Source organism: Neomonachus schauinslandi, chromosome 1 (assembly GCF_002201575.2).
Source record: "Neomonachus schauinslandi chromosome 1, ASM220157v2, whole genome shotgun sequence".
Lineage (NCBI taxonomy): Eukaryota > Metazoa > Chordata > Mammalia > Carnivora > Phocidae > Neomonachus > Neomonachus schauinslandi.
This window is the reverse complement of record NC_058403.1, coordinates 91,992,864-92,010,133: the sequence shown is the minus strand read 5'-3', so window position 1 is coordinate 92,010,133 and position 17,270 is coordinate 91,992,864. Positions and strand designations below refer to the sequence as shown.

General features: G+C 41.0%; 1 protein-coding gene across 1 annotated transcript in view; it reads right to left on the bottom strand.

Moving 5' to 3' along the window:
• The window catches only part of TNIK (TRAF2 and NCK interacting kinase), a 381,266-nt gene that overhangs the window by 331,739 nt on the left and 32,257 nt on the right, over positions 1-17,270 (bottom strand). The window lies entirely within an intron of this gene.

Sequence of the window (17,270 nt, the reverse complement as noted above, 5' to 3'; positions counted from 1 at the left end):
TAATGACATGTTCAGACAGGCAGTGTCTAAAAATTATCCACCCTTTCTCTGAAAGTTACTGAAAGATGCGCTCCTTGACAATAAGGGAGTAAACTAAGAAAGAGAGGACATGGGATCCAGGAAAGATCCAACACAGAGGGGCAAAAGATGGCAGTGAAAGGGAAGCCCAGGCTCTGGCTGAGGGCACAGGCATTCCACTTGGAGCGATCAGAGGCTCCAGAAGAAATGACTCCAAGCGGATGGAAGAGCAGAATACCTGCTGTAGCTAAATATACAGTGACCAGGCAGTTCATACGCAGGGCAGGAGTGTAGGGATCTGCTGACCATAGGTGACTACGCAAGATACCCACCATATAAGCAAGAGCTCTGCATTACGAAAGGTAGAGAATTACTCCATACATCATTTCCGACATAAAGAAACAATAAGAAATTCATAAAAATGGCTACTTACAGGAGGCAGAGGGAAATGAATAGGTTAGGACAAGCACAGAAGTGAGACTTTTTCAAGTCTACCTTTTATGTTGTTTTAATTTTTGGACCATGTGCATGTATTACCTACTCAAAAATAAATAGAAAGAAAAGAAATATTAAAAGTGAACAAAGAGAAAAGAATGTTGATTCCTATTAAAAAAACCAGCACATTACTCGTGCTGGCTTTTCACGGCAACAAATGTTGACCTACACCTGACTTTCCGTGTCGCACACATCTACAGAGAAGCAAAGGCACAAGGTCACAGGACAGGGCTACAGCCTTGAAAATGAAATCAGTGTAGATAAGAGAAGTGGGGAGAAGCATTTCCAATTTATCAAAACATGAAATACAGCCACTCAGTTTCTACACAAGTAATACCGGCTATGTACCCGTCGTAGGACCTATGTCCACGAATAGAAATGGGGTACTAAGTTGTTCTTCCTGGGGGACTATTAGAGTTCCGAGGGGTAAGTCTTTGTCAAGCTAGGCTGCTCTGCTCATCGCAGGGGGTTTAGCATCCCTGGCCCCTGCCCACCGAATGCCATTATGAGTTCCCACTCATCGTGACCACCAAAATTGCCTGCCCCGGCACCCTACATCTCCAAAAGCCTCTACTCCTGACTGAGAACCACGGTATGCAGTAAGTAAAAAGAATTAAAATTAAAACTTGCCAACTTTTTTCCCATCATTGCAGCTAATTTTCATCAGTTAATTAATTTAATGAATTTTCATAACACATTCGTTAAGAAATCATGAGCAATCTGATCTGACAAATGTTTGACTGTTACTAAAAATAGTTGTGCCTTGAGTTTAAAAAAAAACTGATGTAAAGAAAATCTGAGGAATCTAGAATCCCTGCCAGCTTTCAGTCAAACCTACTTCGCCGAGTGCACAGTTTAATTTTTTTTTAAGTTCATATATATTCGCTCATTGATTATGCTAATTAAACCTCTTAAGAGTCCTGTGAGCTTGGCAAGGAAAATATTATTTTCTCCATTTTCACAGGCAGGGAGTCTAAGGCTCAGAGTAGTTAAGTGATTTTTCCAAGCCCATAATTGACAGAACTTGGGGTAGAAACCAGAACTTTTGGTTGCCAGGTTGGTGTTTTTTTTCTCTCTCTCTCTAGATAGTATTTCCTCTATGCCAAGCTGGTAACACACTGAGTCAATTCAAACATTTAACTCAATAATTATAAATTCAAGATATAGCAGCCTCTTTGTAAACAGTTAAGCAGAGATAATGGTCCTCAGGACGGTGTGACTTGAAAATCAATAAAGCCGACTTTATAAGCCCACATAGGTGGTAGAGGTGGGTGCAGCTATTATTCCATTTTATAGGTGAGGAAACGGAGGTAGAGCAAGGGGTAAGCACTGTGTTAAAGGTCACACATTCATAAGAGTGGGATATGAATGCAGGCAGTCCAACCCCAAAGGGAAAACTTAAAATCAATTAAATTTAAATTTAGGTAGGTGGAATGCTTTAGACATGCAATGAAACATTCTCTTTAGCTTTGTAAATAAATCAGTATCCCTCATTAAATGTGGTTGATTTGTAAAAGTGATTTCACAGTATAGAAACAATCATGCAGAGGTGCCTGGCTGGCTGGGTCCTCAGAGCATGCGACTCTTGATCCTGGGGTTCCTGAGTTCAAGCCCCACGTTGGGTGTGGAGAATTCTTAAAAATAAAAAAATAAAAAATAATTTTTTTTAAAGATTGTATTTATTTATTTGAGAGAGAGAGTACAAGCAGGGGGAGCGGCAGGCAGAGGGAGAAGCAGGGCCCCTGCTGAGCGGGGAGCCTGATGTGGGACTCGATCCCAGGACCCTGGGATCATGACCTGAGCCAAAGGCAGAGGCTTAACCGACTGAGCCACCCAGGTGCCCCCCCCAACAACAACAACAACAAAAACAGAAACAGGGACGAATGGGTGGCTCAGTGGGTTAGGCATCCAACTCTTGATCTCAGCTAAGGTCTTGATCTCAGGGTCATGAGTTCAAGTCCCACACTGCACTCCATGCTGGGTGTGGAGCCTACTTAAAAAAAAAAAAAAAAAGAAAAAAAGGAAACAATCACGCAGCTAATCCTTGGTCAAATTAACCAGTATTTTAACTATTCAAGTAGCAGACAGTAAGTTATTGATTTTCTACTCCAATAATGCTTCTGTGAAAACAAAATAATCCGAAATAATTAAATAAGACTCTTGGACATCTTATTTGGATGACATGAAAGGACTTAAAATTTTTCTACCCTAAACCTACCAATGTATAGCTTGAAAAGACTAAATAAATAAATGCACAAAGAACTCCCTAATACCAGTTTGGCACAAGATTGTAACAATAATAATGCGAGGCGAACAGCAGTCAAGAAAATAAATCCACTTAGTTCCAACAACTTCAAAATAGAAATGGAGAAGTTGAGTCCATTCTACTCCACGTAGCAGGTTATGGTGGTCATGATGCATAACCAGTGCAGAAGATGATATGTTTTCTCCCCTACAATTTCCACAAAGCATCTCAAAATTCTATTTTTTTAGCCAAATTTAATCTCTAGAAATAAGAGTATGATATCCTACTAGGAAATTCTACTTAAAATGGAAATTCACAGTTGTCAGATAGTTTAACAGAAAGGGTCATGCTCATGCCTGGTAATCCAAACCAGGTCGAGGGCAAGTGAGAAATTAAGGAAAAGCTTGAGCTCTAGCTAAAGAAATCGCTTGTCTGACTTCTCAGAGGAACTAGAGCTCTACAGAGGTAAGAAGGAAAGGGCTGGAGAAAACACAGAGTTAGTAAACTCTGTGTGGCCTAAACTCTGTGATAATTTATGCTTGATGCCACGGTATAGGTTGACGAGTATATTTGGGTCTACAGTACCAGGATTACAAACACTCAATCGAGTTAATAATTAGGTAGTCAATGACCCATGACTAAAGAAGAGCTAGAAGAAAAAACACAGCGTCTACTTGCTATTGATTCACTGGTGGTCCCTGCTGCCACCAGACATTCATGAATCGCAGAACCTTACTCTGTCTCCCTAGATGACAGAAATCTGACACCAGTGTGCATTCTAGGAGCTGCCTGGCCGGGCTCTGGAGCCAGATCAACACAGAGTCGAGGACGGAGAAGAACCCGGAGTTCTGCAGTGTGCAGCAGACACTCCACATACCAAGAGCAAGCATGGTCCAAAGGCTCTCTAGAAAAGGTCCCCTAGATTAACCATCCGGAGTAAGAGACCATGTTTCCATTTTACAGATGGCAAACAGAGGCACCCAGAAGTGTGATATTCTTCAGTTCGCTGGGTCAATACTGAACACCTGAGATAGCATGACCTGAGCTGAAGGCAGATGCTTAACCATCTGAGCCACCCAGGCACCCCAAGAGTTTAATGTTTTTAACTTGAATCTAACAAGTGTTCTGAGGCTCTGGCTAAAGGCTAGGTTTCCCCAAGTGTGCACAGGGAAACACCAGGACATCCCACTATGGAACACACGAGAATCAAAGAGCTGTGAGCTGTGCCCATCTACCTCATCAGGCTCATCCGAGCATCCGCTGCATCAGCAACAGTCCAGAAAGGAAGGAGTCCAGGTGCCTCATGGCTGCTTCTTGTCTCCAGTGCCTTCAGTAATTACGATTCTGAGTCAGCTTTCATAACCCGCAGTGAGTGACACACCTACTCTGAAGCACACATTCCGATATAACAAAGCCCATAAAAGGCTAAAGATAAAAGAGAAAATCATAACAGTATGATGGGAATCATAACAAGATATAATTTCCATAAAAATCATCTCGGTGGCAGCTTCTTCTAAAAAAAGGAGCAAAGTAAACATAATATCCCTCACATTATGTTTATGTTCTGTACCTGGTATAAATTCTATTTCTTCATTAAATAGAAGGGAGGAAAAAGTCTACATAAAGAGCTAAAATACTACATGAGGAATTTTTTTTCCCATTCAATTTGGAAAGTTTTTGCAAAAGTGGATCATTTATTTATGGAAGCCTTAACTTTCTCATCTTATTTAATGAGGAAAGCTTTAGCTTTGATGAAGGGAAAAGACCACAGTGACTCATTTAGCCAGGAAGGGAAGCTTTGGCAAGGGCGGGGACCAAGACTCATCAAGGAAGGCCGCAACAATAAGGAGGATTGGGTAGTGGCCATCAAATTCATTCTGCCACTAAGGACCTTACTTGGCATCAGAAGATGGGCATTCTCTTCTCTTTGGGCTAGGAAGACACCAGAAAGCAGGCAGATATGGATCAAACCCAGGTACTGGCACTCATTAGCTGCCTCGGTTGTGTGACTTAATCTCCCTGAGCCTCAGGTCCTTTGATGGTCAGATGAGAATGAGACCAGTACCGACCTCAGTGGGTCGTGGTGGTGACGTGAAATGTTAATGGTTTTGGCTCGTACAACACACACCATGCATCTTCCACTTCCCCTTACCTCCCTGCTGGCCGAACCCCACGCCAGCAGAACAGCATGCTAACCATCTGTAAATTTCACTTTCCTCAGCTGCGAACTGATGAAGGCTAATATATGGGAAAGCATTAAATCTATGTACCGATGTTAGGAAATATCATTAGTAGCAACCAGCACTCCTCCCTCAAAACTGTATTTCATGGAAGAAGAGAGGAAGAAGCATCTCTCAGGCGGTTTCTCCCCCACCTGCTTACCACTAAATGTTGATATACTTTTATATTAGTATCCCCTGAGAGGGATTAAACCGTGCTTTATAGTTATTTTCATTTTCATTTTGTGCATTTAATTCATGCTTTTATTTCTGTGCCCATACTCTGGGGTAAAATTTGAGAAAACCAGAATTTGAAATGCTAAAGACAAATATTAACAGTAAGCACCTTGATTTTTACTTCTCCTTGCACCCACAATCCAAAAGGGATATTTAGAAAACACACAAGATTAAAAAAAAAAAAAAAAAAAAAACAAGCATCAAGAGAAAAAGAAATGTGGGGCACCTGGGTGGCTCAGTCATTAAGCGTCTGCCTTCCGCTCAGGTCATGGTCCCAGGGTCCTGGGATTGAGACCCGCATTGGGCTCCCTGCTCCGCGGAAGCCTGCTTCTCTCCCTCTCCCACACCCCCTGCTTGTGTTCCCTCTCTCGCTGTGTCTCTCTCTATCAAATAAATAAAATCTTTAAAAAAACGAAAAAAAAAGAAAAAGAAATGTGAGTTCGCCTGGGGTGAAACGTGCCTTAGAGTCCTCAGTGCCTAGCAAAGGGCCCAGTACTTTCTCCATCTGGAGAAACAACACAACTTCAATCTACCATCACCCATTAATGAAAAGAAAAAGTTAAAAACTCAATCTGAAAGGCACTAACACCCTTCTACTGATAGGCATTTCCACTGAGTAAAGAGGAGGGCCATCTGTAGCCTATAGATGTGCATGGCCTTCAACTCTGAGCTATTTAAAATACACAGACCTTAACCCCCATTACCTGTACTGTTGAGAAGATAACCTTGATGGACAGGCATAGCCTGGGATCGAACCTCATCCTACCATCTCCTACACACCACACATGCCTCATGGCTTTCAGAGAAACCCCAGTGCACCTAGTCACTCTGAATTGTATTCTCATTCAGGATGCCAAATGTTAAATAATCATAATCAAGACCAAAAATTCTGGAGCTTTCTCTCTCTCTCCATTCTTAGTACAAGCACCATTTTTTCCCCTAATGGATAATCATTTTTCCTCTCTCCTTTCTGCCAATCTCTCGGTTCTTCCCACCTGCCCCAGTGTTTCTTCTGGCCAGTGCAACACTAGCTTTGCATGGATATCATGCCAGAAGAATGGAAATTTATATTCACAATTTTGTAACAAACAAATAAGGCAAAGTTAAATAGAAATCAGAAGCCTGATGAGAGCAGCAATTTATACAGGGTCCTTTGGTCCGCGAAGAATCTTAAAAGAACCCCAATAACATCAATCTAAAGAGGTTCCCAGCATCTGGCTATAGAAATATACAATTCTGGACTGTCAAAGCATCTCCTCTGACAGTGAAGAATAAAACATCTCCTTACTCCGGTTATCTGATGCTGGATAACCAACCACTTCAAAACTCAGTGGCCTAAAATAACACCTTTTTACTATCATTCATGGTTCTAGGGGCTTGCCTCCCATCTGAAGCTGGAATCACCTGAAGACTTTTCCTCACATGTCTGGCACCTTGCTGAGATCATTGGTTGGCATCCCTCTCTGCACACAACCTCTCCAACCAAGTGTCTTGAGCTTCCTCCCAGCATGGCCATCTCAGAGTAGCCAGACTTCCTACATGGCAATTGGCTCCTCCCAGGGCAAGTGTTCTGATACACAGGAAATGAAGGCTGCAGGCTCTTAAAACCTCTGCCCAGAAAACTGGCACAGAGTCACTTCTGCCATACTTTATACAACAAAGCAGTCATCAGACCCATTCAAATTGAAAGAGAAGGAGGAACAGACCCCAGCTCTCAAGAGAAGATCTGAGTGTGAAGATGGGCATTACCACCCTACGCTCAGATAGCCTTGCATGGTCTCTGTTACAAACGTAGGGCTGATGGCAGACTGAGCCCCAGTGGATCAGATTTGTGCACATGTAGATACCCACTCCCACGGGACATCATAATCTAAATGCTGGGCAACAGAGGCACTGGTCGACTGTGCTAGTTAGCTATTTACAGCGCTTTCATTGCACTGCGGGTCACCAAGGTTGGGGAAGTGATTAGAAAGAAAGAGTCAAAGAGTTTTCTTTGATCACTAATAATCACCAAATTTACATATTTACCGCATGTGTTTTAAAGTCTTCTGGGTTTGGGGCGCCTAGGTAGCTCAGTTGGTTGACTGCCGTTGGCTCAGGTCATGATCCTGGAGTCCTGGGATCGAGTCCCGCATCGGGTTCCCGGCTAGCGGGGAGCCTGCTTCTCCCGCTGACCCTCTCCTCTCTCATGCTGGTTTCTCACTCTCTCTCTCTCTCTCTCTCTCTCTCAAATAAATAAATAAATAAATAAAATCTTTTTAAAAAATAAAATAATAAATAAAAATAATAAAATAAATTAAAGTCTTCTGGGTTTAAAAAAAACAAATACCATTAGTAATTTCATGGAGGTGCAATAGGTTTAGCTTCAAATTTTGATCATTATAGGAGTTCACTGCTCATCTTCTTGTACTGGTCCTCCAAGTGCAAATGAATGGATAATTAGTTACTGAACACACAGATTTTCAGGACATTAGCAATGTAATCCTGAGCGTGAATTCCTATTGTGAATATTCATTTAGATAAGCCGTCAAACTTCAGGTGATTTTAAATTAGATCCAGAAATCAATCCTACTAATACTGGAGACTATATCTGTATATAAAACTGTTCATTAAAGCCAGGCAAGAAAGAAGGAACTCCTGGAAAGGCCAACTGGGCAATTACACCAAAGCTTATCTCCACCAGTGACTCGTTAATGACTATCTCTGGCATTCTAGGCCCTAGAAGAACACACAAAGGACAAGGCAAGGAGTTTTCTGTTTTAGATGACTATTAAGCCCTGTGGGAGTTGGTTCTCTTTGAATCCTTTGTCTTCCCCCTTCCTGATAACTGCAACCAAGTAGGTGGCTTTTTTGCCCTGCTTCTCTGGTTTCATAGCCGCCTATTTCAAATTTGCTGAATGACTTCTTCAGAAATCTCAAACCATCAATTACTTGAGTTCATCCTTGCCCCACACAGTCAAAATAAGGTAGGGCAGCTCCAATAACTCTTCAGTGTGGGGAAAAGCAGCTCTTCCTTGGTGAGGACAAGGCGAGGGGGACAGTGAGGCAACATCAAGTTCTTCTTGATTCACCAGCGTCAGGTGGCCAGGGTACAGCACGAAACAACAGCTTACGATGACTGGGATGGGCACGGAGGAGAGGGTGCGTAGTATCAACATGGAAACCGGGTTAAAAAAATCCCAGGGAAAAAGAGATAACTAATTAGAGATATCTGATCAACACACACAAACCAGAATGAATTTTCAAAGATGTTGCCCTTTTTGTGTGTGCGAGAACTTAAGCCTTTTTCTGAGCACCAGAAAAGTTAACAGCCGACAGAAGGATTTGGTGATAGAAAATAAGAAGAAGAAAATAAATCATGAAAGAGCCATTCATTGAGCCCTTATAATAATGCCAGGTAGATACTATGACTAATCCCATTTTACACATGAGAAAAATGGAACACGAACCATACATTTAATAACCTGCCCAAGAGCACTTAGCAAGCCAGGGAGCAGAGCTGGCCAGCAATTAAGTTTATACTCTTAACTACCACTAGTATAGAAGAAGAAAAGGGGTTTTCTGACTAGACAAGGCTAGTTTCTAATCCCAACTCCACCATTACTGTACTAGTCATGTGACTTTAATTGTTAACCTCTCTGAGCCTCAGTTTCCCCACCAACAAAAGGAGATACCACTTAGTTCTTTCAATTGCTGGGAATTCCCAGAACATAGATGGTTTTCAATAAATGATAGCTATTTTTATTATGCAGGCCAGAGGGAAGATGGTCCAGTTAAACAAAAATAAACCACAAAAACGAGAAGGAAACCTGGAAGCATTAAGAACATGAACATCCCATGCTGAGCTCCTGAGGAAAACCATACCTTGAAAAGGGCTCCCTTCTATAGCCTTGACCCTCTCCTCACACGTGGACTGGACACAATCTTGAGACAGTATGTATAGCCTGTGTCCACAACTCAGGGAATTAATACAGATTTTCCTTTTCCTTTTACCTAGAGATACATAAATATATAATATATAACATACAAAAATATGTTTTCACTCCTATCCAATCTTTTCTAACTCTAACAGGTCCTTACATCTGATTCTAAATTAAATTCTCTTCAGACACAGCTCTCATTAAATCTCACTGGCTTCAGAGCCATTGAAGGATCTTTAATGCTAATAGAATAAAATCCAGTCTCTGAGGTCTGGCCTCCTCTACCCCACAGCAGAGATTCAGGCTTCCATTCTAATCCTATCTCCCCTCATGCCTCATCTGAAACTCCCCTTCAAGGAAGGACAAGGCCCCTCAGCCCACTTGTCCCTGGACATAGATACCTGGCCGGTTCCCTGAGCATCAGCTCCTGCTCATCTTTTCCTGTTCAAATCCCTTCAACCTTTCCACGCCCCACTAAAGTGCCTCCTTTTCCAACAAAACTCCTGATATGGTCTGAATGTTTGAGCCTCCTCTAAAACCCGTATGTTGACATTCTAACCCCCAAGGTGACGGTATTAGGAAGTGGGCCTTTGGGAAGTGATTAGGTCATGGGAGTGAGCCTCATTAACTGGATTAGTGCCCTTATTTTTTAAAGGGATCCAGAGAGCCTCCTTGTCCCTTTCACCATGTGAAGATGCTATAAGTCTGTGACCCAGAAAAGGGCCCTTACCCAACCATGCTGGCATCCTGACCTCAGTGTAATAAATTTCTTTTGTTTATAAGCTGCCCAGCCTGTAATACTTTGTTATAGCAGCCTAAACAGACTAAGACACGCATCCCGTAAGCAGTTCAGCCCCCAGTAAATCATTCTCTTCTTCCTCTAAATCCCTACCATGTATGAGCCTTTCTTCTCTCCATTGCACAGTATAGTTCAGTACTGTGATGTAACTTCCCTCAGAGACAGTTCTTCTCTCTCCAATGATACCATATGCAACTTGAGAGAACATATATTATTTAGGGTATAGGTTTGTAGGCAGGCAAATCTAAAGTCAAACCCCAGCTCTGCAATTTTCTAGCTGTATGACCTTGAGCAAGCTATTGAACCTCTCTAAATAATATTTTCCTCTCCCATAAAATAGGATAATAATATTAGTTCCCACCTCTGATTTGAGGGATGGCTCATGCCAGGCACATATAAGTGCTTAATAATGTCAGCTATAATTATTACCAATATCCATTTTTCATATACTTTTCTATCCCCCACAGCACCAACTAGCTAATCTATTTATCTACCTACCTATCCATCCTTTTATCTTTCCATTTATCTGTGTAAGACACTCAATGAATCTTTGCCCATTGCCTAATTTAGATGCACCAATCCTTCTCACCTTTCCATTTCTCCAAGAAGCACAAAGCTGTTCCTAACTTATTAATCTCGCATTGAAACTCAAGAAGATTCTCCAGATAGGATCTCACACAGAGCATGGTGATTTCCAGGAGGCTGAAATGGGAGTGAAAAGTGATCATTTCCTTAGTTCAGATATGCTGGTTTGAAGAACAGCTGAATAATTCATTAGGTCCTTTAAAGTGCATGGATCAGATTCTACTCCTTGAGAAGCATTTTACCTTGAAGTAAACTATTTTTCATTCTCCTTTGAAATGAGAGGTAGATAACAGACTGCCTCTGTTTAACGAAACTATAATAAAGGTCTAAATGATAACAATCCCTTAGACTTGCAGAGTGCATCACAGTTGATAAAGTACACTCATATCTATCACCCCATTCCATCCTTCCAGCAGCCCCATCAGACAACCAGAGAGCTTCTCTCAGTGTGATAAATGGGAATGCTCAGGAATGTTCAAGAGCTTTCCCAAGTGCCAGTTTGTTGGTTCAAATCTTCCAGCTCCTAATTCAGTGCTCCTTTTACAGCACTACAGGATTTAAAACTGTTTGCACATCTTTGCAAAGAGATAGGCCAGCTGGAAAGAATGAAACCCACTGCTAATTTGTAGTTTGGTTAAAGTACTTGTGTTATCACCTTGGAGATTATGAATGCAAAGCAAAAATGTCAAATGGTATTTAATGCAGTTCTATACAACATGAGACTCAGTGGGAGACCTCAGTGGAGAGTCTTTTTTAATGCTAGCCATTTTCAGGGTCTTTCGTTCTTGTTCTCCTAGCAGTAACACAGGAGTATACAGCTCCAACCTCCAGGGATTTCCCGTTACGATCCTCAGGGTGGACCACAACTGGATACTCTTCCTAGGTCTCGTGTTCTACCAGGCCCCCTCACTCACAGCCTTCCAGCTGCCCAACCAGCTACCTGGCTCCCCCTCAGACATAGAGTGTGTTCTATCTGAACACCTGGGCCATTCAGGGGCTACTCCCATCTGCAGCCTGCTCCCTTACCTCATTCACACCTTTGCACAATTACCTCAGAGAGGCTTTCAGCCCATCTTACCTCATTCCCATTCCCCTCCCCTCCCCCCACACACACCCAGTCACACTTCCCACTGTTCCATCATGGTACTTATCACTACCTGACATTTTACAAACTTTTTATCTCTCTCTGTTTATGACGGGTCTCCCCACTAGAATGTAAGCCCCATGAGGGCAGGGCTTTGACTAGTTCACAACTACACCACCAGTACTTTGAATAGTCCCTGACAATAAGAAGCTCCCAATAAATACTTGTTGAATAAGGCAATACAGCCTACACATTTCCCTGTTTAGAATCTCTACTTCTTCCAATGTGAAAAGATTCTTATAGATGAAACTAAAAGAACAAAAACAAATCTCGCAACTAGGAAAAATGCAAAGAAAATTAGTGCCATGGTAGGGACTCGGAACATGTGGGCAGAAACCCTGGGACCACAGCAACCATGACTGCAACTAGGTGACATCACTAGAGCTGATACCATGCAGTCGGTAAGAACAGATTAATGACCAACACTCCTCTCCCATCCCAACCAACTGGCATCTCATGGCCTAAGGTAATTCCATCAAATGCCTCAGGCTATTCCTTTTGGAAAGGGGTCCAAGTTATTTCTTGGATTGTGCACATATGGCAGCAAATTGGCATGCATCATGGGGGAGTAGCCCAACATAACATTACACCCTTCAGTCTCATGGGATAACAACTACTCAACATCAGTCATGAAGTATTCTTGCTAAAAATATTTAACCTGAATGTAATAAAGAGAAAATCATCACATGTCCAGAATGTGGGATATTACACAGGGCAACTGGCCAGGACTCCAAAAAAGTTAATGTCAGGAAGGGAAAAAAAAAAAAAAAAAAAAAAGAAAAACCCTCCTAAAAAAAGAAAAAAAAAAAAGAGAGAGAGAGAAAGAAAGAAAAAAAGAGAGAGAGAAAGAAAGAAAGAAAGAAAGAAAGAAAGAAAAGAAAAGAAAGAGGTTGGATCCCGGGGTTGGGAAAACAGCTATAAAATTAAGAAACCAGAAAAATTGAATATGGACTGCATAACTTACAAAGGTTCCATCAGCTATACCCATTGACTCTGTTATTGAAAGCCAAGATCCAATTTGTCATTAGTCACCCCTACAAGTAATCATTCTGCATTTTCCACATACATCATGTCCTCTGGTTGCATACATCTGGTCACAATAAAATCTATATCCTGAGTTCAATAGGGCTTAGCCTGCATGGAGCATCTTTAATGCTAATTGGAGACAGAGTTTGTAAATCCTTATTTACAAGATGATTAGGAAAATTGTATTTCCTAAGCCTGCCTTTTGCATTTCTACTATTCTTTCCATATATTTCTCCACGCCCTCCCTCTCCCTTTGCAACGGGGGGAGGGTGCCTATTAACATTTATTAAAGTTCTTATAAAATACTACTTCAGCCACTAAATTGTAAATTCCTTTAGAGTAGAAATGATACCTAGTTATTCTTTGCATTCCTCGTGGCAAACACAATGTCTCACATAGAGTACATAGCTCATAAGTGGCTATTGAATTCTAAAAATCACTATACTTTAATTTAGAACATGTAATGACTATTTATTGGCTTGAATTTTTAAATGACCCTGACTCTACACTGTAGTACACTACAAAATGTACTGAGGAACTAATACATTTCTCAGAGTTTGCAACTTTCATTCAATTACCAAGCCTCTTAAACATCTCATGAAATGTTTAACAATAAAGCTACTCTTCACATCTCAAGAAATATTCCTGAAGAAATTGGAAAATCAAGACATTCTTTCCATGTATAAAAAAATTCAGTAAGTGATTCAATAAGTCAGTATCACACCTTATTTCAAAATGAGATGGCATGAAGAGCATTTGGTAAGACCTTCTGAATACTCTTATATCTATCTGTTAGAAAAAGGTCTGTTTCACCAAATAACCCTTGCATTATGATTTACCCACCTTTCTGCATTCCCATCAACTGCATCTTCCCTCACTCTCTTCAATGAGAAATTTTATACTTGCTTATTTCTTTGGTACTTATTGAATTGATGCCGGTAATGTGAAAGGTATTATAACATTTAAATATCATTTAACTTTCTGCTTTTCAGCTCACACCTTGCTTTTTTAATTTCCATTTCCATTTGTGAATCTTGACATTTGCAAATGTCCTGGATCATCAGGCTCTGAGACATTCACGTTCTACTTTACTGAAATCAGACTGCTCGTTGCACTTCAACAATTACATTTCTTTTACACTTGCTGACACTCTTTCATGACGATCTCCAAGACCAATACCTCCACTGGGGCCTCAGGTACCCCCTTCCGATAGTCAAAATGCTTTTCAAGACAAGCTTTCTCTCAGGCCACATAGCATATCCCGAAGAATTACCATGACCTAGTTCTAGAATGTCACTCCAGATAGATTTCAGCCAGCGGCAAACAATATACAAAGCATCTTTACTTTAGCCCCATTTCTAAGAACCGCTCCCTCTTTGAGAGATTAACCAGAGGAAGTCACCCCCTTGGAGAAAAAGAGACCATGTGTTTGGTCCCTATCCAGCCACTACCTGGCTACGCAATCCGAGACGTGTGTCTCTGAGTTTTATTTAGTTTCCCCATCTTTAAAATAAAGCAGTTATACTAGGTCACCCCTCACTTGCCTTCTACCTCTAAGATTCTGTAATTCCATTGAGTGTTCCTATGTGGGACAGAGGACAAACATGATTATCAAATTTTTTTTTTAAAAAGCATAAACCTTTGGATAGCTCTTCTGTATTTTGCTACCTCAAAGTATTGGGGGCACACTGGCAACTTCCACAACGTTCTATTAAACCTTAGAGATTAAAACATGACCCAAACCAATGCCACAGCAATTGCACTCTTAGGTCTATACCCAAGAGAAATCAAAACATGTGTCCACACAATACTTGCACACAAGTGTTCACAGCAGCATTATTCACACTAGCCAAAAAATGAAAATAACAAAAATGTCCATCAACTAATGAATGGGTAAAAAAAAAAAAAAAAAAAAAGGTGGTACATCCATACAATGGTATATTATTCAAAAAGGATTGGAATACTACTGCCTGCCACAACATGAATGACTCTTGCAACTATTATACTAAGTGAGAGAAGCTAGTCACAAAGCTACTCACACATGTTATGTAAACCTATTTATATGAAATGTCCATTATAGGCAAATCTATAAATACAGAAAGTAAATTAACGGTTGCCTAAGGCTGGAGTGGGAGGAGAGTTGGAGGGAAATGGGAAATAACTGCTAATAAGTAAAAAGTTTCTTTTTGGAGTGATGAGATTGTTCTAACCATGATTGTGATGATGGTTACACAACTCTGTGAATACACTAAAATCCACTGAATTACACACTTCAAATGGAAGAATTATACAGTATGTGAATTACATCTCGACAAAACTGTTGTTAAAAAATTAACGCCCCAGAATTCTGCCTAAGGATAAAAGAATAAAAAAAAAAAAAACTTTCAAAGGAAGCCCTGGGTTCAAATCTCAGTGCTCCCACTCAATAGCTGTGTGATCTTGAGTCAGTCTCTTAAGCCGCATTTCCCTAGCCTGTGAAGTGGGGAAAGCACTGCAATCTCCCCTCCCTGCGCTGGTGAGGATTAAATGAGGTAACATACAATGTCCAAGATATACTAAGCATTTAATAAATGATGGCGGTTGTTGATGTCATTATGATCTCATTAATGGAAAATTGACTATTTTTTTTAAATGAATTGACTTCAAAGCTCAGGCACTGAATTTAACTGCAAGTTTATAGCAGCCAGTGCCTAAGTGGAAGCACTCAAGTTTTTTCATTTTCTGACAACAGAAGTCAGTGCCACTAACCCATAAGCTGGCTATCCTATCAGTGTGGTGTTTTGTTTTTTTTTTTAAGATTTTATTTATTTATTTGACAGAGAGAGAGAGAGCACATGCAGGGGGAGTAGCAGGCAGAGGGAGAGGGAGAAGCAGGGTCCCCGTTTAGCAGGGAGCCCGATGAGGGCTCGAACCCAGGACCACAGGATCATGACCTGAGCCGAAGGCAGATGCTTAATGACTGAGCCACCCAGGCGCCCCTGTCAGTGTGTTTTGACTCAACAAGAGGCAGGTCAGTAAGATCAAAATGGCTTTTAGCATAAATAGTTCCAAAGGAGAATGACAACAAACTTCCAGGTAGTCAAAATACTTCAATGACTTATGCCCAAGACTGGTCCTCAATGATTACCTTATTCATGCCTGACTTGTGAAGAGTTCTATTTCAACCATGATGTAGTAAGTGTTGGTGAGACAGGTCTGGTGCTGGCCTTTGGGGGGAGGGGGGGGCAGAAGGAACAGACCTGGTCCCTGCCTTTGGGGGAGTTTGTATTCTAGCATTCAGTCCTAAACTCATGTTAAAATTGACTTTCACCTTAATTTTGCCACCATATGAAAAATAATAAATCTGCTCAGTATATGAAGGCAGGTAGTCAAAAGGAATAGCAACACTCAAGGTGGTGCTCAGGTCTCTGGGCATTTTGGAGGCTCAGTTCCCCTCAGAGCCTGGAGCATAGAACTCTGCACCCTGGGCTGAGAGGTCAGAGTTCTGTTCCTAGCTCCACCACTGGGCACCGTGAGTCTAAACCACTTCACCCCTTGGTGTTTCTGTTTCCATCATTAAAATAGGCAGGGCCAAGCCTAGACATTTAATTAAATTTCTCCATCACTTAGGACCAAAAAATGCTTACGCTAGTTGCACATAAATTTTTCCCAGCTTTACTGATATAATTGACATAGAACCTTGTGTAAGTTTAAGGTGTACAACATGACAATTTGATATATGTAAAATTGAGAAATGATGACAATAAAGTTATTTAACGTATCCATCTCTAGCTGCACATAGAGTGCCAATGACAGTGACAGTTCTCAGTATAAATTAATAAATTGGTACAATGTTCCATACAAGACGCTAAACACTCCCCTGTACTCACCCGTGCGTGCGTGTGCACACACACACGCACACACACACAAAACCCAGAAAACATAAAGTGAGGTCCCTGGCAGAAATGACCCATTACGGTAAATTCACCCGTGTGAGAGGTGTCCTCTAGGGAGACAGCCTACCAACATATCCTCTAGAAAACACACATTTCTTTCCATGGCCCTTGTATGGTACTGCACGTAAAGTAATACTATGGTTCAACTTAGATGCATATTCTTCCTCTGAGGTCATCCTATTATCGGCCTTTTGGGTATCCATGATTGCACGCCACCAATACACGCACACCTTTATACATATGCATTCAAATTTCACATGCTGCTTCTAACTGGGCCATTTACTTCTGTGAATTAGTATATCAGACTGGAAATATGAAGATAAAATTTATATGGTTTTTAAAAACTAGCTAAACGGTGTCTGCTTTAACTCAACACTTTATTGTTTTTTAAACTTTCTACTTTCTCAAAATACCTTCTTTTGTTTTACTACTTTTTTAAGAACTGCTATCAGAAAATGGGAAAATAAACTTACTTTTGGCAATTATACAGTCATCAAACATCTAACATGGGGTTCGGCAAAATGGGGCAAGGGGAGTGGGAGATACGGGCTTCCAGTTATAGAGTGAGTAAGTCATGGGAATGAAAGGCACAGCATAGTGAATATAGTCAATGACATTATGAAAGCATTGTATGGTGACAGAGAGTA